We start from the raw sequence: 21976 nt of genomic DNA on the forward strand, positions 1-21976 counted from the left end.
AAGCCTCTGCATCCCTCTCTTGAGCCTCTGCATCCCTCTCTTAAGCCTCTGCATCACTCTCTTGAGCCTCTGCATCACTCTCTTGAGCCTCTGCATCCCTCTCTTAAGCCTCTGCAACACTCTCTTCAGCCTCTGCATCACTCTTTTGAGCCTCTGCATCACTCTCTTCAGCGTCTGCATCACTCCCTTAAGCCTCTGAATCCCTCTATTGAGGCCTTTGCATAACTCTCTTGAGCCTCTGCATCACTCTCTTGATTCTCTGCATCACTCTCGTAAGCCTCTAAATCACTCTCTCGAGCCTCTGCATCACTCTCGTGATCCTCTGCATCACTCTCTTGAGTCTCTGCATCACTCTCTAGAGCCTCTGCATCACTCTCTTAAGCCTCTGCATCATTCTCTTAAGCCTCTGCATCCTTCTCTCACGCCTCTGAATCACTCTCTTGAACCTCTGCATCACCCTCTTAAGCATCTGCATCACTCTCTTGAGCCCCTGCATCCCTCTCTAACGCCTCTGAATCACTCTCTTGAACCTCTGCATCACCCTCCTAAGCCTCTGCATTACTCTCTTGAGCCTCTGCATACCCCCCTCCTAAGCCTCTGCCTCTCACTCTTAAGCCTCTGCATCACTCTCTTGGCCTCTGTATCCCTTTTTTGATCCTCTGCTTCACTTTCTTAAGGTTCTGCATCCCTTTCTTGACCCTCTGCATCACTCTCTTGAGCCTCTGCATCACCCTCTTAAGCCTCTCCATCCCTCTCTTGAGCCTCTGCATCACCCTCTTAAGCCTCTGCGTCACACTCAAGAGCCTCTGCTTCCATCTCTTGAGCCCCTGCATACCTCTCTTGAGCCTCTGCATCCCTCGCTTGACCCTCTGCATCCCTCTCTCAAGCCTCTGCATCACTTTCTTAAGATTCTGCATCACTCACGTAAGCCTCTGAATCACTCTCTTGAGCCTCTGCATCCCTCTCATGAACTCCTGCATCCCTCTCATGAGCCTCTGCATCCCTCTCCTGAGCCTTTGCATCACTCTCTTAAGCCTCTGCATCCCTCTCTTGAGCCTCTGCGTCACTCTCAAGAGCCTCTGCATCACTCTCTTGTGCCTCTGCATCCCTCACTTGAGCCTCTGCATCCATCTCTAGAGCGCCTGCATCCCTCTCTTGAACCTCTGCATCTCTCGCTTGAGGCTCTGCATCCCTCTCTTAAGCCTCTGCATCACTTTCTTTAGCCTCTGCATCACTCTCGTAAGCCTCTGAATCACTCTCTTGAGCCTCTGCATCCCTCTCTTGAACTCCTGCATCCCTCTCTTGAGCCTCTGCATCCCTCTTTTGAGCCTTTGCATCACTCTGTTAAGCCTCTGAATCCCTCTCTTGAGCCTCTGCATCACTCTCAAGAGCCTCTGAATCCCTCTCTTGTGCCACTGCATCCCTCACTTCAGCCTCTGCATCCCTCTCTTGAGCCTCTGCATCCCTCTCTTGGGCCACTGCATCCCTCACTTGAGCCTCTGCATCCCTCTCTTAAGCCTCTGCATCACTCTCTTAAGCCTCTGCATCATTCTCTTAAGCCTCTGAATCACTCTCTTGAGCATCTGCATCACTCTCTTGAGCATCTGCATCACTCTCTTGAGCCCCTGCATCCCTCTCTCACGCCTCTGAATCACTCTCTTGAGCCTCTGCATCACCCTCTTAAGCCTCTGCATTACTCTCTAGAGCCTCTGCATCCCTCTCCTAAGCATCTGCCTCACACTCTTAAGCCTCTGCATCACTCTCTTGAGCCTCTGCATCACTCTCTTGAGCCTCTGCATCACTTTCTTCAGCCTCTCCATCATTCTCTTGAGCCTCTGCATCCCTCTCTTAAGCCTCTTCATCATTCTCTTTAGCCTCTGCATCCCTCTCTTAAGCCTTTGTATCATTCTCTTCAGCCTCTGTATTCCTCTCTTAAGCTTCTGCATCACTCTCTTGATCCTCTGCATCCCTCTCTTAAGCCTCTGCATCATTCTCTTGAGCCCCTGCATCATTCTCTTGAGCCTCTGCATCCCTCTCTTAAGCCTTTACATCATTCTCTTGTGCCTCTGCATCACTCTCTTGAACCTCTGCATCATTCTCTTAAGCTTCTGCATCTCTCTCTTCAGCAACTGTATGACTCTCTTGAGCCTCTGCATCACTCTCTTGAGCCTTTACATCCCTCTCTTGAGCCTCTGCATCGCTCTCTTAAGCCTCTGCATCACTCTCTGGAGCCTTTGCATCACTCTCTTGAGCCTCTGCATCCCTCTCTTAAGCCTCTGCAACACTCTCTTCAGCCTCTGCATCACTCTCTTAAGCCTCTGCATCCCTCTCTTGAGCCTCTGCATCCCTCTCTTAAGCCTCTGCAACACTCTCTTCAGCCTCTGCATCACTCTCTTGAGCCTTTGCATCACTCTCTTGAGCATCCGCATCCCTCTCTTAAGCCTCTGTAACACTCTCTTCAGCCTCTGCATCACTCTCTTAAGGCTCTGCATCCCTTTTTTGAGCCTCTGCATCACTTTCTTAAGGTTCTGCATCCCTTTCTTGACCCTCTGCATCACTCTCTTGAGCCTCTGCATCACCCTCTTAAGCCTCTGCGTCACTCTCAAGAGCCTCTGCATCCCTCTCTTGTGCCTCTGCATCCCTCACTTGAGCCTCTGCTTCCCTCTCTTGAGCCCCTGCATCCCTCTCTTGAGCCTCTGCATCCCTCGCTTGACCCTCTTCATCCCTCTCCTAAGCCTCTGCATCACTTTCTTAAGCCTCTGCATCACTCTCGTAAGCCTCTGAATCACTCTCTTGAGCCTCTGCATCCCTCTGTTGAACTCCTGCATCCCTCTCATGAGCCTCTGATCCCTCTCCTGAGCCTTTGCATCACTCTCTTAAGCCTCTGCATCCCTCTCTTGAGCCTCTGCGTCACTCTCAAGAGCCTCTGCATCCCTCTCTTGTGCCTCTGCATCCCTCACTTGAGCCTCTGCATCCATCTCTAGAACCTCTGCATCCCTCTCTTGAACCTCTGCATCCCTCTCTTGAGGCGCTGCATCCCTCTCTTAAACCTCTGCATCACTTTCTTAAGCCTCTGCATCACTCTCGTAAGCCTCTGAATCATTCTCTTGAGCCTCTGCATCCCTCTCTTGAACTCATGCATCCCTCTCATGAGCCTCTGCATCCCTCTTTTGAGCCTTTGCATCACTCTGTTAAGCCTCTGAATCCCTCTCTTGAGCCTCTGCATCACTCTCAAGAGCCTCTGAATCCCTCTCTTGTGCCACTGCATCCCTCACTTGAGCCTCTGCATCCCTCTCTTGAGCCTCTGCATCCCTCTCTTGGGCCTCTGCATCCCTCTCTTGAGCCTCTGCATCCCTCTCTTAAGCCTCTGCATCACTCTCTTAAGCCTCTGCATCATTCTCTTAAGCCTCTGAATCACTCTCTTGAGCATCTGCGTCACTCCCTTGAGCCCCTGCATCATTCTCTCACGCCTCTGAATCACTCTCTTGAGCCTCTGCATCACCCTCTTAAGCCTCTGCATTACTCTCTTGAGCCTCTGCATCCCTCTCCTATGCCTCTGCCTCACACTCTTAAGCCTCTGAATCACTCTCTTGAGCCTCTGCATCCATCTCTTGAACTCCTGCATCCCTCTCATTAACCTCTGCATCCTTCTTTTGAGCCTTTGCATCACTCTGTTAAGCCTCTGATTCCCTCACTTGAGCCTCTGCATCCCTCTCTTGGGCCTCTGCATCCCTCTCTTGAGCCTCTGCATCACTCTCTTCAGTCTCTTCATCCCTCTCTTGAGACTCTTCAACACTCTCTTCAGCCTCTGCATCACTCTCTTAAGCCTCTGCATCCCTCTCTTGAGGCCTCTGCATAACTCTCTCGAGCCTCTGCATCACTCTCTTGATTCTCTGCATCACTCTCATAAGCCTCTGAATCACTCTCTCGAGTCTCTGCATCACTCTCTTGATCCTCTGCATCACTCTCTTGAGCCTATGCATCACTCTCTTGAGCCTCTGCATCACTCACTTGATCCTCTGCATCACTCTCTTCAGCCTCTGCATCACTCTCTCAAGCCTCTGCTTCCTTCTCTTGAACCTCTGCATCACTCTCTTGAGCCCCTGCATCCCTCTCTCAAGCCTCTTCAGCCCACTCTTGAGCCTCTGCAACACTCTCTTCAGCCTCTGCATTACTCTCTTTTGCCTCTGAATCCCTCTCTTGAGGCCTCTGCATAACTCTCTCGAGCCTCTGCATCACTCTCTTGAGCCTCTGCATCACTCTCTTATAATTCTGCATCCCTCTCTTGATCCTCTGCATCACTCTCTTGATCCTCTGCATCACTCTCTTAAGCCTCTGCATAACTCTCTTGAGCCTCTGCATCCCACTCTTGACCCTCTGAATCACTCTCTTCATCCTTGGAATCACTCTCTTTAGCCTCTGCATCCCTCTCTTGAGCCTCTGCATCCCTCTCTTAAGCCTCTGCATCCCTTACTTGAGCCTGTGCAACACTCTCTTCAGCTTCTGCATTACTCTCTTCAGTCTCTGCATCACTCTCTTGAGCGTCTGCATCACTCTCTTTAGCCTCTGCTTCACTCTCTTAAGCCTCTGCATCACTCTCGTAAGCCTCTGAATCACTCTCTTGCGCCTCTGTATCACTCTCTTGAGCCCCTGCATCCCTCTCTTGAGCCTCTGCTTCACTCTCTTGAGCCTCTGCATCACCCTTTAAGCCTCTGCATCCCTCTTTTTTGCCTCTGCATTACTTTCCTAAGCCTCTGCATCACTCTTGTAAACCTCTGAATCACTCTCTTAAGCCTCTGAATCCCTCTCTTGAGCCTCTTCATCACTCCCAAGAGCCTCTGCATCCCTCACTTGAGTCTTTGCATCAATCTATTAAGCCTCTGCATCCCTCTCTTGAGCCACTGCGTCACTCTCAAGAGCCTCTGCATCCCTCTCTTGTGCCTCTGCTTCCCTCACTCTAGCCTCTGCATCCCTCTCTTGAGCCCCTGCATCCCTCTCTTGAGCCTCTGCATCCCTCTCTTGAGCCTCTGCATCACTCTCCTAAACCTCTGCATCACTCTCTTAAGCCTCTGCATCACTCTCGTAAGCTTCTGAATCACTCTGTTGAGCCTCTGCATCACTTTCTTGAGCCTCTCCATCACTCTCGTGAGCGTCTGCATCCCTCTCTTATGCCTCTGCATCATTCTCGTAAGCCTCTGCATCCCTCTCTTCAGCCTCTGCATCCCTCTCTTAATCCTGTGCATCACTCTCTTCAGCCTCTGCATCACTCTCTTGAGCCTTTGCATCATTCTCTTGAGCTTCTGCATCCCTCTCTTAAGCCTTTGCAACACTCCCTTCAGCCTCTGCATCACTCTCTTGATCCTCTGCATCATTCTCTTGAGCCTCTGCATTACTTTTTTGAGCCTTTGCATCACTCTCTTGAGCCTCTGCATCCCTCTCTGAAGCCTCTGCAACACTCTCTTCAACATCTGCATCACTCTCATAGGCCTCTGTATCCCTCTCTTGAGCTTCTGCATCCCTCACTTAAGCTTCTGCAACACTCTCTTCAGCCTCTGCATCACTCTCTTGATCCTCTGCATCATTCTCTTGAGCCTCTGCATCACTCTTTTGAGCCTTTGCATCACTCTCTTGAGCCTCTGCATCCCTCTCTTGAGCCTCTGCTTCCCTCTCTTAAGCCTCTGCATACCTTTCTTGAGCCTCTGCATCACTCTCTTGATCCTTTGCATCACTCTCTTGAGCCTCTGCATCCCGCTGTTAAGCCTCTGCAACACTCTCTTGAGCCTCGGCATCACTCTCTTGAGCCTTTGCGTCACTCTCTTGAGCCTCTGCATTACACTCTTAAACCTCTGCAACACTTTCTTCAGCCTCTGCATCACTCTCTTAAGCCTCTGCATCCCTTTTTTGAGCCTCTGCATCACTTTCTTAAGCCTCTGCATCCCTTTCTTGAGCCTCTGCATCGCTCTCTTGAACTCCTGCATCCCTCACATGAGCCTCTGCATCACTCTCGTAAGCCTATGAATCACTCTCTTGAGCCTCTGCATCCCTCTCATGAGCCTCTGCATCCCTCTCTTAAGCCTCTGCAACACTCTCTTCAGCCTCTGCATCACTCTCTTGAGCCTTTGCATCACTCTCTTGAGCCTCTGCTTCACTCTCTTAAGCCTCTGCAACACTCTCTTCAGCCTCTGCATCACTCTCTTAAGCCTCCGCATCCCTTTTTTGAGTCTCTGCATCACTTTCTTAAGCCTCTGCATCCCTTTCTTGAGCCTCTGCGTCACTCTCTTCAACTCCTGCATCCCTCTCATGAGCCTCTGCATCTCTCTCGTTAGCCTCTGAATCACTCTCTTGAGCCTCTGCATCCCTCTACTGAACTCCTGCATCCCTCTCATGAGCCTCTGCATCCCTCTCCTGAGCCTTTGCATCACTTTCTTAAGCCTCTGCATGCCTCTTTTGAGCCTCTGCATCAGTCTCAAGAGCCTCTGCATACCTCTTTTGTGCCTCTGCATCCCTCACTTGAGCCTCTGAATCCCTCTTTTGAGCCTCTGCATCCTTCTCTTGGGCCTCTACATCCCTCTCTTGAGCCTCTGCATCCCTCTCTTAAGCCTCTGCATCACTCTCTTAAGCCTCTGCATCACTCTCTCAAGCCTCTGAATCACTCTCTTGAGCCTTTGCATCACTCTCTTGAGCCCCTGCATCCCTCTCTCAAGCCTCTGCATCACTCTCTTGAGCCTCTGCATCACCCTCTTAAGCCTCTGCATTACTCTCTTGAGCCTCTGCAACACTCTCTTCAGCCTCTGCATCACTCTCTTAAGCCTCTGAATCCCTCTCTTGAGGCCTCTGCATAACTCTCTCGAGCCTCTGCATCACTCTCTTGAGCCTCTGCATCACTCTCTTAAAATTCTGCATCCCTCTCTTGATCCTCTGCATCACTCTTTTGAGCCTCTGCATCATTCTCTTGAGCCTCTACATCCTTCTCTTAAGCCTCCACATCATTCTCTTGAGCCCCTGCATCACTCTCTTGGGCCTCTGCATCACTCTCTTAAGCCTCTGCATCCCTCTTTTGAGCCTCTGCATCACTTTCTTAAGAATCTGCATCCCTTTCATGAGCCTCTGCATCTCTCTCTTGAACTCCTCCATCCCTCTCATGATCCTTTGCATCCTTCTTTTGAGCCTTTGCATCACTCGCTTAAGCCTCTGCATCCCTGTCTTGAGCCTCTGCATCACTCTCAAGAGCCTCTGCATCCCTCTCTTGTGCCTCAGCATCCCTCACTTGAGCGTCTGCATCCTTCTCTTGAGCCCCTACATCCCTCTCTTGAGCCTCTGCATCCCTCTCTTGAGCCTCTACATCCCTCTCTTAAGCCTCTGCAACACTCTCTTAAGCCTCTGCATCACTCTCGTAGGCCTCTGAATCACTCTCTTGAGCCTCTGCATCCCTCTCTTGAGCCTCTGGATCACTCTCTTGAGCCTCTGCATCCCTCTCTTAAGCCTTTGCATCACTCTCGTAAGCCTCTGAATCACTCTCTTGAGCCTCTGCATCACTCTCTTGAGCCTCTGCATCACTCTCTTGAGCCCCTGCATCCCTCTCTTAAGCCTCTGCATCACTCTCTTAAGCCTCTGCATCACTCTCGTAAGCCTCTGAATCACTCTCTTGAGCCTTTGCATTTCTCTATTGAGCCCCTGCATCCCACTCTCAAGCCTCTGCATCACTCTCTTGAGCCTCTGCATCACCCTCTTAAGCCTCTGCATTACTCTCTTGAGCCTCTGCATCCCTCTCCTAAGCCTCTTCCTCACTCTCTTAAGCCTCTGCAACACTCTCTTCAGCCTCTGCATCACTCTCTTAAGCCTCTGAATCCCTCTCTTGAGGCCTCTGCATAACTCTCTCGATCCTCTGCATCACTCTCTTGAGCCTCTCCATCACTCTCTCTTAAAATTCTGCATCCCTCTTTTGATCCTCTACATCACTATCTTGAGCCTCTGCATCATTCTCTTGAGCCTCTACATCCTTCTCTTAAGCCTCCACATCATTCTCCTGAGCCTCTCCATCCCTCACTTTAGCCTCTGCATCCTTCTCATGAGCCTCTGCATCCCTCTCTTGAGCCTTTGCATCACTCTCTTAAGCCTCTGCATCCCTTTCTTGAGCCTCTGCAACACTCTCTTCAGCCTCTGCATCACTCTCTTGAACCTCTGCATCACTCTCTTGAGCCTTTGCATCACTCTCTTGAGCTTCTGAATCCCTCTCTTGAGCCTCTGAATCACTCTCTTCAGCCTCTGCATCACTCTATTAAGCCTCTGCATCCCTCTCTTGAGCCTCTGCATCCCTCTCTTAAGCCTCTGCATCCCTTTCTTGAGCCTCTGCAACACTCTCTTCAGCCTCTGCATCACTCTCTTGAACCTCTGCATCACTCTCTTGAGCCTTTGCATCACTCTCTTGAGCTTCTGAATCCCTCTCTTGAGCCTCTGAATCACTCTCTTGAGCCTCTGAATCACTCTCTTGAGCCTCTGCATCCCTCTCTTGAGCCTCTTCAACACTCTCTTCAGCCTCTGCATCACTCTCTTAAGCCTCTGCATCCCTCTCTTGAGCCTCTGCATCCCTCTCTTAAGCCTCTGCATCACTCTCTTGAGCCTCTGCATCACTCTCTTGAGCCTCTGCATCCCTCTCTTAAGCCTCTGCAACACTCTCTTCAGCCTCTGCATCACTCTTTTGAGCCTCTGCATCACTCTCTTCAGCGTCTGCATCACTCCCTTAAGCCTCTGAATCCCTCTATTGAGGCCTCTGCATAACTCTCTTGAGCCTCTGCATCACTCTCTTGATTCTCTGCATCACTCTCGTAAGCCTCTAAATCACTCTCTCGAGCCTCTGCATCACTCTCGTGGTCCTCTGCATCACTCTCTTGAGTCTCTGCATCACTCTCTTCAGCCTCTGCATCACTCTCCTAAGCCTCTGCTTCCCTCTCTTGATCCTCTGTTAACTCTCTTGAGCCTCTGCATCACTCTCTTAAGCCTCTGCGTCACTCTCGTAAGCCTCTGCATTACTCTCTTGAGCCTTTGCATCACTCTCTTGAGCCTCTGCATCACCCTCTTAAGCCTCTGCAACACTCTCTTCAGCTTTTGCATCACTCTCTTAAGCCTCTACATCCCTTTTTTGAGTCTCTGCATCACTTTCTTAAGCCTCTGCATCCCTTTCTTGAGCCTCTGCGTCACTCTCTTGAACTCCTGCATCCCTCTCATGAGCCTCTGCATCCCTCTCCTGAGCCTTTGCATCACTCTCTTAAGCCTCTGCATCCCTCTCTTGAGACTCTGCATCACTCTCTTGACCCTCTGCATCCCTCTCTTCAGCCTCTGCATCACTCTCTTCAGCCTCTTCATCCCTCACTTGAGCCTCTGCGTCCCTCTCTTGAGCCTCTGCATCCCTCTCTTGAGCCTCTGCATCACTCTCTTGATCCTTTGCATCACTCTCTTGAGCCTCTGCATCCCGCTGTTAAGCCTCTGCAACACTCTTGAGCCTCGGCATCACTCTCTTGAGCCTCTGCATCACTCTCTTAAGCCTCTGCATCCCTTTTTTGAGCCTCTGCATCACTTTCTTAAGCCTCTGCATCCCTTTCTTGAGCCTCTGCATCGCTCTCTTGAACTCCTGCATCCCTCACATGAGCCTCTGCATCACTCTCGTAAGCCTATGAATCACTCTCTTGAGCCTCTGCATCCCTCTCTTGAGCCTCTGCATCCCTCTCTTAAGCCTCTGCAACACTCTCTTCAGCCTCTGCATCACTCTCTTGAGCCTTTGCATCACTCTCTTGAGCCTCTGCTTCACTCTCTTAAGCCTCTGCAACACTCTCTTCAGCCTCTGCATCACTCTCTTAAGCCTCTGCATCCCTTTTTTGAGTCTCTGCATCACTTTCTTAAGCCTCTGCATCCCTTTCTTGAGCCTCTGCGTCACTCTCTTCAACTCCTGCATCCCTCTCATGAGCCTCTGCATCACTCTCGTTAGCCTCTGAATCACTCTCTTGAGCCTCTGCATCCCTCTACTGAACTCCTGCATCCCTCTCATGAGCCTCTGCATCCCTCTCCTGAGCCTTTGCATCACTTTCGTAAGGCTCTGCATGCCTCTTTTGAGCCTCTGCATCAGTCTCAAGAGCCTCTGCATACCTCTTTTGTGCCTCTGCATCCCTCACTTGAGCCTCTACATCCCTCTTTTGAGCCTCTGCATCCTTCTCTTGGGCCTCTACATCCCTCTCTTGAGCCTCTGCATCCCTCTCTTAAGCCTCTGCATCACTCTCTTAAGCCTCTGCATCACTCTCTCAAGCCTCCGAATCACTCTCTTGAGCCTTTGCATCACTCTCTTGAGCCCCTGCATCCCTCTCTCAAGCCTCTGCATCACTCTCTTGAGCCTCTGCATCACCCTCTTAAGCCTCTGCATTACTCTCTTGAGCCTCTGCATCACTCTCATCAGCCTCTTCAGCCCTCTCTTGAGCCTCTGCAACACTCTCTTCAGCCTCTGCATCACTCTCTTAATATTCTGCATCCCTCTCTTGATCCTCTGCATCACTCTCTTGAGCCTCTGCATCATTCTCTTGAGCCTCTACATCCTTCTCTTAAGCCTCCACATCATTCTCTTGAGCCCCTGCATCACTCTCTTGGGCCTCTGCATCACTCTCTTTAGCCTCTGCATCTCTCTCTTCAGCCTCTGCATCACTCTCTTGATCCTCTGCATCACTCTCTTGAGCCTCTGCATCATTCTCTTGAGCCTCTGCATCCCTCTCTTAAGCCTCTACATCATTCTCTTGAGCCTCTGCATCCCTCTCATGAGCCTTTGCATCACTCTCTTAAGCCTCTGCATCCCTCTCTTGAGCCTCAGCATCCCTCTCTTGAGCCTCTGCACCACTCTCCTAAGGCTCTGTATCACTCTTGTAAGCCTCTGCATCACTCTCTTAAGCCTCTGCATCACTCTCGTATACCTCTGAATCACTCTCTTGAGCCTCTCTATCACTCTCTTGAGCCCCTGCATCCCTCTATTGAGCCTCTGCATCACTCTCTTGAGCCTCTGCATCACCCTCTTAAGCCTCTGCATCCCTCTTTTGAGCCTCTGCATCACTTTCTTAAGCCTCTGCATCCCTTTCATGAGCCTCTGCATCTCTCTCTTGAACTCCTCCATCCCTCTCATGATCCTTTGCATCCTTCTTTTGAGCCTTTGCATCACTCGCTTAAGCCTCTGCATCCCTGTCTTGAGCCTCTGCATCACTCTCAAGAGCCTCTGCATCCCTCTCTTGTGCCTCAGCATCCCTCACTTGAGCGTCTGCATCCCTCTCTTGAGCCCCTACATCCCTCTCTTGAGCCTCTGCATCCCTCTCTTGAGCCTCTACATCCCTCTCTTAAGCCTCTGCAACACTCTCTTAAGCCTCTGCATCACTCTCGTAGGCCTCTGAATCACTCTCTTGAGCCTCTGCATCCCTCTCTTGAGCCTCTGGATCACTCTCATGAGCCTCTGCATCCCTCTCTTAAGCCTCTGCATCACTCTCGTAAGCCTCTGAATCACTTTCTTGAGCCTCTGCATAACTCTCTTGAGCCTCTGCATCACTCTCTTGAGCCCCTGCATCCCTCTCTTAAGCCTCTGCATCACTTTCTTAAGCCTCTGCATCACTCTCGTAAGCCTCTGCATCACTCTCTTGAGCCTCTGCATCACCCTCTTAAGCCTCTGCATTACTCTCTTGAGCCTCTGCATCCCTCTCCTAAGCCTCTTCCTCACTCTCTTAAGCCTCTGCAACACTCTCTTCAGCCTCTGCATCACTCTCTTAAGCCTCTGAATCCCTCTCTTGAGGCCTCTGCATAACTCTCTCGAGCCTCTGCATCACTCTCTTGAGCCTCTCCATCACTCTCTCTTAAAATTCTGCATCCCTCTTTTGATCCTCTACACCACTATCGTGAGCCTCTGCATCATTCTCTTGAGCCTCTACATCCTTCTCTTAAGCCTCCACGTCATTCTCCTGAGCCTCTGCATCACTCTCTTGAGCCTCTGCATCCCTCTTTTGAGCCTCTGAATCACTCTCTTGAGCCTCTGCATCCCTCTCTTGAGCCTCTTCAACACTCTCTTCAGCCTCTGCATCACTCTATTAAGCCTCTGCATCCCTCTCTTGAGCCTCTGCATCCCTCTCTTAAGCCTCTGCATCCCTTACTTGAGCCTCTGCAACACTCTCTTCAGCCTCTGCATCACTCTCTTGAACCTCTGCATCACTCTCTTAAGCCTTTGCATCACTCTCTTGAGCTTCTGCATCCCTCTCTTGAGCCTCTGAATCACTCTCTTGGGCCTCTGAATCACTCTCTTGATCCTCTGCATCCCTCTCTTGAGCCTCTTCAACACTCTCTTCAGCCTCTGCATCACTCTCTTAAGCCTCTGCATCCCTCTCTTCAGCCTCTGCATCCCTCTCTTAAGCCTCTGCATCACTCTCTTGAGCCTCTGCATCACTCTCTTGAGCCTCTGCATCCCTCTCTTAAGCCTCTGCAACACTCTCTTCAGCCTCTGCATCACTCTTTTGAGCCTCTGCATCACTCTCTTCAGCGTCTGCATCACTCCCTTAAGCCTCTGAATCCCTCTATTGAGGCCTCTGCATAACTCTCTTGAGCCTCTGCATCACTCTCTTGATTCTCTGCATCACTCTCGTAAGCCTCTAAATCACTCTCTCGAGCCTCTGCATCACTCTCGTGATCCTCTGCATCACTCTCTTGAGTCTCTGCATCACTCTCTAGAGCCTCTGCATCACTCTCTTAAGCCTCTGCATCATTCTCTTAAGCCTCTGCATCCCTCTCTCACGCCTCTGAATCACTCTCTTGAACCTCTGCATCACCCTCTTAAGCATCTGCATCACTCTCTTGAGCCCCTGCATCCCTCTCTAACGCCTCTGAATCACTCTCTTGAACCTCTGCATCACCCTCCTAAGCCTCTGCATTACTCTCTTGAGCCTCTGCATCCCTCTCCTAAGCCTCTGCCTCTCACTCTTAAGCCTCTGCATCACTCTCTTGGCCTCTGTTTCCCTTTTTTGATCCTCTGCTTCACTTTCTTAAGGTTCTGCATCCCTTTCTTGACCCTCTGCATCACTCTCTTGAGCCTCTGCATCACCCTCTTAAGCCTCTCCATCACTCTCTTGAGCCTCTGCATCACCCTCTTAAGCCTCTGCGTCACACTCAAGAGCCTCTGCTTCCATCTCTTGAGCCCCTGCATACCTCTCTTGAGCCTCTGCATCCCTCGCTTGACCCTCTGCATCCCTCTCTCAAGCCTCTGCATCACTTTCCTAAGATTCTGCATCTCTCACGTAAGCCTCTGAATCACTCTCTTGAGCCTCTGCATCCCTCTCTTGAACTCCTGCATCCCTCTCATGAGCCTCTGCATCCCTCTCCTGAGCCTTTGCATCACTCTCTTAAGCCTCTGCATCCCTCTCTAGAGCCTCTGCGTCACTCTCAAGAGCCTCTGCATCACTCTCTTGTGCCTCTGCATCCCTCACTTGAGCCTCTGCATCCATCTCTAGAGCGCCTGCATCCCTCTCTTGAACCTCTGCATCTCTCGCTTGAGGCTCTGCATCCCTCTCTTAAGCCTCTGCATCACTTTCTTTAGCCTCTGCATCACTCTCGTAAGCCTCTGAATCACTCTCTTGAGCCTCTGCATCCCTCTCTTGAACTCCTGCATCCCTCTCATGAGCCTCTGCATCCCTCTTTTGAGCCTTTGCATCACTCTGTTAAGCCTCTGAATCCCTCTCTTGAGCCTCTGCATCACTCTCAAGAGCCTCTGAATCCCTCTCTTGTGCCACTGCATCCCTCACTTCAGCCTCTGCATCCCTCTCTTGAGCCTCTGCATCCCTCTCTTGGGCCACTGCATCCCTCTCTTGAGCCTCTGCATCCCTCTCTTAAGCCTCTGCATCACTCTCTTAAGCCTCTGCATCATTCTCTTAAGCCTCTGAATCACTCTCTTGAGCATCTTCATCACTCTCTTGAGCATCTGCATCACTCTCTTGAGCCCCTGCATCCCTCTCTCACGCCTCTGAATCACTCTCTTGAGCCTCTGCATCACCCTCTTAAGCCTCTGCATTACTCTCTAGAGCCTCTGCATCCCTCTCCTAAGCATCTGCCTCACACTCTTAAGCCTCTGCATCACTCTCTTGAGCCTCTGCATCACTCTCTTGAGCCTCTGCATCACTTTCTTGAGCCTCTCCATCATTCTCTTGAGCCTCTGCATCCCTCTCTTAAGCCTCTTCATCATTCTCTTTAGCCTCTGCATCCCTCTCTTAAGCCTTTGTATCATTCTCTTCAGCCTCTGTATTCCTCTCTTAAGCTTCTGCATCACTCTCTTGATCCTCTGCATCCCTCTCTTAAGCCTCTGCATCATTCTCTTGAGCCCCTGCATCATTCTCTTGAGCCTCTGCATCCCTCTCTTAAGCCTTTACATCATTCTCTTGTGCCTCTGCATCACTCTCTTGAACCTCTGCATCATTCTCTTAAGCTTCTGCATCTCTCTCTCTTCAGCAACTGTATGACTCTCTTGAGCCTCTGCATCACTCTCTTGAGCCTTTACATCCCTCTCTTGAGCCTCTGCATCGCTCTCTTAAGCCTCTGCATCACTCTCTGGAGCCTTTGCATCACTCTCTTGAGCCTCTGCATCCCTCTCTTAAGCCTCTGCAACACTCTCTTCAGCCTCTGCATCACTCTCTTAAGCCTCTGCATCCCTCTCTTGAGCCTCTGCATCCCTCTCTTAAGCCTCTGCAACACTCTCTTCAGCCTCTGCATCACTCTCTTGAGCCTTTGCATCACTCTCTTGAGCATCCGCATCCCTCTCTTAAGCCTCTGTAACACTCTCTTCAGCCTCTGCATCACTCTCTTAAGCCTCTGCATCCCTTTTTTGAGCCTCTGCATCACTTTCTTAAGGTTCTGCATCCCTTTCTTGACCCTCTGCATCACTCTCTTGAGCCTCTGCATCACCCTCTTAAGCCTCTGCGTCACTCTCAAGAGCCTCTGCATCCCTCTCTTGTGCCTCTGCATCCCTCACTTGAGCCTCTGCTTCCCTCTCTTGAGCCCCTGCATCCCTCTCTTGAGCCTCTGCATCCCTCGCTTGACCCTCTGCATCCCTCTCCTAAGCCTCTGCATCACTTTCTTAAGCCTCTGCATCACTCTCGTAAGCCTCTGAATCACTCTCTTGAGCCTCTGCATCCCTCTCTTGAACTCCTGCATCCCTCTCATGAGCCTCTGCATCCCTCTCCTGAGCCTTTGCATCACTCTCTTAAGCCTCTGCATCCCTCTCTTGAGCCTCTGCGTCACTCTCAAGAGCCTCTGCATCCCTCTCTTGTGCCTCTGCATCCCTCACTTGAGCCTCTGCATCCATCTCTAGAACCTCTGCATCCCTCTCTTGAACCTCTGCATCCCTCTCTTGAGGCTCTGCATCCCTCTCTTAAACCTCTGCATCACTTTCTTAAGCCTCTGCATCACTCTCGTAAGCCTCTGAATCATTCTCTTGAGCCTCTGCATCCCTCTCTTGAACTCATGCATCCCTCTCATGAGCCTCTGCATCCCTCTTTTGAGCCTTTGCATCACTCTGTTAAGCCTCTGAATCCCTCTCTTGAGCCTCTGCATCACTCTCAAGAGCCTCTGAATCCCTCTCTTGTGCCACTGCATCCCTCACTTGAGCCTCTGCATCCCTCTCTTGAGCCTCTGCATCCCTCTCTTGGGCCTCTGCATCCCTCTCTTGAGCCTCTGCATCCCTCTCTTAAGCCTCTGCATCACTCTCTTAAGCCTCTGCATCATTCTCTTAAGCCTCTGAATCACTCTCTTGAGCATCTGCGTCACTCCCTTGAGCCCCTGCATCCCTCTCTCACGCCTCTGAATCACTCTCTTGAGCCTCTGCATCACCCTCTTAAGCCTCTGCATTACTCTCTTGAGCCTCTGCATCCCTCTCCTAAGCCTCTGCCTCACACTCTTAAGCCTCTGAATCACTCTCTTGAGCCTCTGCATCCATCTCTTGAACTCCTGCATCCCTCTCATTAGCCTCTGCATCCTTCTTTTGAGCCTTTGCATCACTCTGTTAAGCCTCTGAATCCCTCACTTGAGCCTCTGCATCCCTCTCTTGGGCCTCTGCATCCCTCTCTTGAGCCTCTGCATCACTCTCTTCAGTCTCTTCATCCCTCTCTTGAGACTCTTCAACACTCTCTTCAGCCTCTGCATCACTCTCTTAAGCCTCTGCATCCCTCTCTTGAGGCCTCTGCATAACTCTCTCGAGCCTCTGCATCACTCTCTTGATTCTCTGCATCACTCTCATAAGCCTCTGAATCACTCTCTCGAGTCTCTGCATCACTCTCTTGATCCTCTGCATCACTCTCTTGAGCCTATGCATCACTCTCTTGAGCCTCTGCATCACTCTCTTGATCCTCTGCATCACTCTCTTCAGCCTCTGCATCACTCTCTCAAGCCTCTGCTTCCTTCTCTTGAACCTCTGCATCACTCTCTTGAGCCCCTGCATTCCTCTCTCAAGCCTCTGCAGTACTCTCTTGAGCCTCTGCATCACTCTCTTGAGCCTCTTCAGCCCACTCTTGAGCCTCTGCAACACTCTCTTCAGCCTCTGCATCACTCTCTTTTGCCTCTGAATCCCTCTCTTGAGGCCTCTGCATAACTCTCTCGAGCCTCTGCATCACTCTCTTGAGCCTCTGCATCACTCTCTTATAATTCTGCATCCCTCTCTTGATCCTCTGCATCACTCTCTTGATCCTCTGCATCACTCTCTTAAGCCTCTGCATAACTCTCTTGAGCCTCTGCATCCCACTCTTGAGCCTCTGAATCACTCTCTTCATCCTTGGAATCACTCTCTTGAGCCTCTGCATCCCTCTCTTGAGCCTCTGCATCCCTCTCTTAAGCCTCTGCATCCCTTACTTGAGCCTCTGCAACACTCTCTTCAGCTTCTGCATTACTCTCTAGAGTCTCTGCATCACTCTCTTGACCGTCTGCATCACTCTCTTCAGCCTCTGCATCACTCTCTTAAGCCTCTGCATCACTCTCGTAAGCCTCTGAATCACTCTCTTCAGCCTCTGTATCACTCTCTTGAGCCCCTGCATCCCTCTCTTGAGCCTCTGCTTCACTCTCTTGAGCCTCTGCGTCACCCTTTAAGCCTCTGCATCCCTCTTTTTTGCCTCTGCATTACTTTCCTAAGCCTCTGCATCACTCTTGTAAACCTCTGAATCACTCTCTTAAGCCTCTGAATCCCTCTCTTGAGCCTCTTCATCACTCCCAAGAGCCTCTGCATCCCTCACTTGAGTCTTTGCATCACTCTATTAAGCCTCTGCATCCCTCTCTTGAGCCTCTGCGTCACTCTCAAGAGCCTCTGCATCCCTCTCTTGTGCCTCTGCTTCCCTCACTCTAGCCTCTGCATCCCTCTCTTGAGCCCCTGCATCCCTCTCTTGAGCCTCTGCATCCCTCTCTTGAGCCTCTGCATCACTCTCCTAAACCTCTGCATCACTCTCTTAAGCCTCTGCATCACTCTCGTAAGCTTCTGAATCACTCTGTTGAGCCTCTGCATCACTTTCTTGAGCCTCTCCATCACTCTCGTGAGCGTCTGCATCCCTCTCTTATGCCTCTGCATCATTCTCTTTAGCCTCTGCATCCCTCTCTTAATTAAGCCTTTGCATCATTCTCTTCAGCCTCTGTATTCCTCTCTTAAGCCTCTGCATCACTCTCTTGATCCTCTGCATCCCTCTCTTAAGCCTCTGCATCATTCTCTTGTGCCTCTGCATCACTCTCTTGAACCTCTGCATCACTCTCTTAAGTCTCTGCATCTCTCTCTTCAGCTTCTGCATCACTCTCTTGAGCCTCTGCATCACTCTCTTGAGCCTTTACATCCCTCTCTTGAGCCTCTGCATCCCTCTCTTGAGCCTCTGCATTACCCTCTTAAGCCTCTGCGTCACTCTCAAAAGCCTCTGCATCCCTCTCTTGTGCCTCTGCATCCCTCACTTGAGCCTCTGCTTCCCTCTCTTGAGCCCCTGCATCCCTCTCTTGAGGCTCTGCATCCCTCGCTTGACCCTCTGCATCCCTCTCCTAAGCCTCTGCATCACTTTCTTAAGCCTCTGCATCACTCTCGTAAGCCTCTGAATCACTCTCTTGAGCCTCTGCATCCCTCTCTTGAACTCCTGCATCCCTCTCATGAGCCTCTGCATCCCTCTCCTGAGCCTTTGCATCACTCTCTTAAGCCTCTGCATCCCTCTCTTGAGCCTCTGCGTCACTCTCAAGAGCCTCTGCATCCCTCTCTTGTGCCTCTGCATCCCTCACTTGAGCCTCTGCATCCATCTCTAGAGCCACTGCATCCCTCTCTTGAACTTCTGCATCCCTCTCTTGAGGCTCTGCATCCCTCTCTTAAACCTCTGCATCACTTTCTTAAGCCTCTGCATCCCTCTCGTAAGCCTCTGAATCATTCTCTTGAGCCTCTGCATCCCTCTCTTGAACTCATGCATCCCTCTCATGAGCCTCTGCATCCCTCTCTTGAACTCCTGCATCCCTCTCATTAGCCTCTGCATCCCTCTTTTGAGCCATTGCATCACTCTGTTAAGCCTCTGAATCCCTCACTTGAGCCTCTGCATCCCTCTCTTGAGCCTCTGCATCCCTCTCTTGGGCCTCTGCATCCCTCTCTTGAGCCTCTGCATCACTCTCTTCAGTCTCTTCATCCCTCTCTTGAGACTCTTCAACACTCTCTTCAGCCTCTGCATCACTCTCTTAAGCCTCTGCGTCCCTCTCTTGAGGCCTCTGCATAACTCTCTCGAGCCTCTGCATCACTCTCTTGATTCTCTGCATCACTCTCATAAGCCTCTGAATCACTCTCTCGAGTCTCTGCATCACTCTCTTGATCCTCTGCATCACTCTCTTGAGCCTATGCATCACTCTCTTGAGCCTCTGCATCACTCTCTTGATCCTCTGCATCACTCTCTTCAGCCTCTGCATCACTCTCTCAAGCCTCTGCTTCCTTCTCTTGAACCTCTGCATCACTCTCTTGAGCCCCTGCATCCCTCTCTCAAGCCTCTGCAGTACTCTCTTGAGACTCTGCATCACTCTCTTGAGCCTCTTCAGAGCACTCTTGAGCCTCTGCAAAACTCTCTTCAGCCTCTGCATCACTCTCTTTTGCCTCTGAATCCCTCTCTTGAGCCTCTGCATCACTCTCTTATAATTCTGCATCCCTCTCTTGATCCTCTGCATCACTCTCTTGATCCTCTGCATCACTCTCTTAAGCCTCTGCATAACTCTCTTGAGCCTCTGCATCACACTCTTGAGACTCTGAATCACTCTCTTCATCCTTGGAATCACTCTCTTGAGCCTCTGCATCCCTCTCTTGAGCCTCTGCATCCCTCTCTTAAGCCTCTGCATCCCTTACTTGAGCCTCTGCAACACTCTCTTCAGCTTCTGCATTACTCTCTTGAGTCTCTGCATCACTCTCTTGAGCGTCTGCATCACTCTCTCCAGCCTCTGCATCACTCTCTTAAGCCTCTGCATCACTCTCGTAAGCCTCTGAATCACTCTCTTGAGCCTCTGTATCAATCTCTTGAGCCCCTGCATCCCTCTCTTGAGCCTCTGCTTCACTCTCTTGAGCCTCTGCATCACCCTTTAAGCCTCTGCATCCCTCTTTTGTGCCTCTGCATTACTTTCTTAAGCCTCTGCATCACTCTTGTAAACCTCTGAATCACTCTCTTAAGCCTCTGCATCCCTCTCTTGAGCCTCTTCATCACTCCCAAGAGCCTCTGCATCCCTCACTTGAGTCTTTGCATCACTCTATTAAGCCTCTGCATCCCTCTCTTGAGACTCTTCATCACTCCCAAGAGCCTCTGCATCCCTCACTTGAGTCTTTGCATCACTCTATTAAGCCTCTGCATCCCTCTCTTGAGCCTCTGCGTCACTCTCAAGAGCCTCTGCATCCCTCTCTTGTGCCTCTGCTTCCCTCACTCTAGCCTTCGCATCCCTCTCTTGAGCCCCTGCATCCCTCTCTTGAGCCTCTGCATCCCTCTCTTGAGCCTCTGCATCCCTCTCCTAAACCTCTGCATCACTCTCTTAAGCCTCTGCATCACTCTCGTAAGCTTCTGAATCACTCTGTTGAGCCTCTGCATCACTTTCTTGAGCCTCTCCATCACTCTCATGAGCGTCTGCATCCCTCTCTTAATTAAGCCATTGCATCATTCTCTTCAGCCTCTGTATTCCTCTTTTAAGCCTCTGGATCACTCTCTTGATCCTCTGCATCCCTCTCTTAAGCCTCTGCATCATTCTCTTGAGCCCCTGCATCATTCTCTTGAGCCTCTGCATCCCTCTCTTAAGCCTCTACATCATTCTTTTGTGCCTCTGCATCACTCTCTTGAACCTCTGCATCACTCTCTTAAGCCTCTGCATCTCTCTCTTCAGCTTCTGCATCACTCTCTTGAGCCTCTACATCACTCTCTTGAGCCTTTACATCCCTCTCTTGAGCCTCTGCATCCCACTCTTAAGCCTCTGCATCAATCTCTGGAGCCTTTGCATCACTTTCTTGAGCCTCTGCATCCTTCTCTTAAGCCTCTGCAACACTTTCTTCAGCCTCTGCATCACTCTCTTAAGCCTCTGCATCCCTCTCTTGAGATTCTGCATCCCTCTCTTAAGCCTCTGCAACACTCCCTTCAGCCTCTGCATCACTCTCTTCAGCGTTTGCATCACTCTCTTGAGCATCTGCATCCCTCTCTTAAGCCTCTGGAACACTCTCTTCAGCCTCTGCATCACTCTCCTAAGCCTCTGCATCCCTGTTTTGAGCTTCTGCATCACTTTCTTAAGCCTCTGCATCCCTTTCTTGACCCTCTGCATCACTCTCTTGAGCCTCTGCATCACCCTCTTAAGCCCTGCATCTTAAGAGCCTTAAGAGCCTTAAGCCTCTGCGTCACTCTCAAGAGCCTCTGCATCCCTCTCTTGTGCCTCAGCATCCCTCACTTGAGCCCCTGCATCCCTCTCTTGAGCCTCTGCATCCCTCGCTTGAGCCTCTGCATCCCTCTCTTAAGCCTCTGCATCACTTTCTTAAGCCTCTGCATCACTCTCGTAAGCCTCTGAATCACTCTCTTGAGCCTCTGCATCCCTCTCTTGAACTCCTGCATCCCTCTCATGAGCCTCTGCATCCCTCTCCTGAGCCTTTGCATCACTCTCTTAAGCCTCTGCATCCCTCTCTTGAGCCTCTGCGTCACTCTCAAGAGCCTCTGCATCCCTCTCTTGTGCCTCTGCATCCCTCTCTTGTGCCTCTGCATCCCTCACTTGAGCCTCTGCATCCATATCTTGAGCCTCTGCATCCCTCGCTTGAGCCTCTGCATCCCTCTCTTAAGCCTCTGCATCACTTTCTTTAGCCTCTGCATCACTCTCGTAAGCCTCTGAATCACTCTCTTGAGCCTCTGCATCCCTCTCTTGTGCCACTGCATCCCTCACTTGAGCCTCTGCATCCCTCTATTGAGCCTCTGCATCCCTCCCTTGGGACTCTGCATCCCTCTCTTGAGCCTCTGTATCATTCTCTTAAGCCTCTGAATCACTCTCTTGAGCCTCTGCATCACTCTCTTGAGCCCCTGCATCCCTCTCTCAAGCCTCTGCATCATTCTCTTGAGCCTCTGCATCACCCTCTTAAGCCTCTGCATTACTCTCTTGAGCCTCTGCATCCCTCTCCTATGCCTCTGCCTCACTCTCTTAAGCCTCTGCATCACTCTCATGAGACTCTGTATCCCTCTCTTGAGCCTCGGCATCACTCTCTTCAGTCTCTGCATCACTCTCTTAAGCCTCTGAATCCCTCTTTTGAGGCCTCTGCATAACGCTCTCGAGCCTCTGCCTCACTCTCTTGATTCTCTGCATCACTCGTAAGCCGCTGAATCACTCTCTCGAGTCTCTGCATCACTCTCTTGATCCTCTGCATCACTCTCTTGAGCCTCTGCATCACTCTCTTGAGCCTCTGCATCACTCTCTAGAGCCTCTGCCTCACTCTCTTCAG

Source organism: Procambarus clarkii, chromosome 53, assembly GCF_040958095.1.
Source record: "Procambarus clarkii isolate CNS0578487 chromosome 53, FALCON_Pclarkii_2.0, whole genome shotgun sequence".
Lineage (NCBI taxonomy): Eukaryota > Metazoa > Arthropoda > Malacostraca > Decapoda > Cambaridae > Procambarus > Procambarus clarkii.